At 51.8% G+C, this 1955-nt stretch overlaps 1 protein-coding gene across 1 annotated transcript in view; it reads right to left on the reverse strand.

The window, feature by feature from the left end:
• LOC113207386 (trithorax group protein osa) overlaps positions 1 to 1955 on the reverse strand; it is a gene marked incomplete in the record, with an annotated part of 93466 nt that overhangs the window by 35507 nt on the left and 56004 nt on the right.

Consider the following 1955-nt stretch of genomic DNA (forward strand, 5'->3'; position numbering starts at 1 on the left):
GTACGTACGCTTCAACAGTTAGAAGCCCAATTTAAACAATTAAAACTTGTGATACGTACTTACAAACGAGTTACACCACAGGACATTTCTATTTTTAGGATATGGTTTGTCTGACCCGACGGCCACCGTTTTGGAAAAGATATTCCATAAATAGACATTTACGTTAGCCTTTAGAACAGACGCATGACTGCATGTTTATGAAATCGAAGCAAAGACGTAAAAAGATTACCGCAGCGGGTAAAGGGGGAGGGGGGGGGGGCGGCGACTGGCCTGGTCCGATGCGCGCAGAGGCGGCCGCATCCACCACCGCCACTGCACCTCAGGACGGTAAACAGGACAAACACGTCGCTTTCGGTTTCAATGACCCCACGATCAGCTGATCATCAGCAGCACAGGAGACGACCCTCCCCCCCCCCCTCCCGTTCCCTACTCCTCACTGGTCAGGCGAGATAATCAACACGTAACGACAGAATCAAAAGACAAAGAGCACCGCCCCTTCCCCCCCTCCCACCCGCAATACTGTGAAAATCACGAGGATTCTGCCAAGATAACAGTTTGCTGATGCTGGTCTCTGCCTCACCCCCCTCCCCATTTCCCCAGGGTCAAGATCAAGCACGGCATCTGGAACAGGGGCTTATCTCCAACGCATAACGCACTCCGCACCCACGGCCATGTCCCCTGCACTCATATCGGCTGTGATGGTGGATGTGTGACTTCCCCACTACACATACCCCACTCCCCTCTGGAGACACACACACAACCAAATGACACAAGCGGAAGTCGCCGCAGGGACCCTGGACCAATCCGATCAGTGCCCGGTCGTATCATGGCCATGATCATGGCTCTGCCGTTCGCCCTACCCATCGCACACAAGCCTAAAAACGAAAACAAAACAAGAACGCGGACAATGCGATCTGACGCTCTGTTCTGGCATGGCAAAAAACAACATATAATCTTTGGCGAGGGTGAGGATCACTTCCGGGTTCAGTTGACCAACTGTTGCGCCCGGCCTATGCTAAGAACACAGAGCCCCCTTTGACGCCGACAGAGGCTCTTCCTCTGTATTCCAAACTTACGGCGGGAAACGGAAACGCCCACGTGGCTGCAGGGCTACACGTGCCACACAAGACCGCCCTTTGAAATGCAATACGAGCCGCACGATAACACCAACAAAGGTCCGGCTGTATTGGAGAAATACTGTACGCCAACACGAGAAAACTACTCGCATGTTGCATTTCACTTGGGGCGGAAACCGAGCCCTATATGCAAGTCAGCTGCTTCACCAAATTAGAGTGAGAGTTTGCTCCAAACACCATTTGAATGATACTTTAGAAACCGCGTGCTCTTAATGTGAGAGGTTATTAACAAAAAGAACTTGAATTCAGTAAGATGGAGATTCGACATCCTCACTAAGAAAGAGCGATAGGTTTCCCAAGCATCACTCAAATGGAGTGAGATTACTTCAACTTCAATGAGGGTTAAGACGTCAGTTCACATGAACTTGAATCACCGGCAACTTCGGTGGGACGTCAGTCCGCGAACAAGGGTTACAGTAAAACAACTAAAGCATCGCAGTAATCGAGCGAGAAAATCAAACCTCGCTCTCAGGACGCGCACCACGAAACGAGCACCTACAGTCAGGGGGCTCGAGGATTTACGTCGGTTTGAGCGCATTGAATCGCAGAAGCCTTTGAGGGCATACCCAAACCCACAAGAATAAGGAAAAGAAGGGGATACACAACACAGATCCACCACCTCGGCCAGCTGGCTCCATGTGTCCCCCTCCCCTCCCTCCCGGGTTGACACGGCGGGGCAGGTGACAATAAAAGCAGTTAATCACGCCAGCCCGGCGGGCGCCGAGCAGACGACGTCACGAGGCCTTCTTTGTAAACAAATCATCGGCGGCACCACGCTGCCGATAAAGCGGCCAAATATACACCGGAGAGAGAGAGAGA

This window comes from Frankliniella occidentalis, unplaced genomic scaffold (assembly GCF_000697945.3).
Source record: "Frankliniella occidentalis isolate FOCC.00 unplaced genomic scaffold, Focc_3.1 Scaffold270, whole genome shotgun sequence".
NCBI lineage: Eukaryota > Metazoa > Arthropoda > Insecta > Thysanoptera > Thripidae > Frankliniella > Frankliniella occidentalis.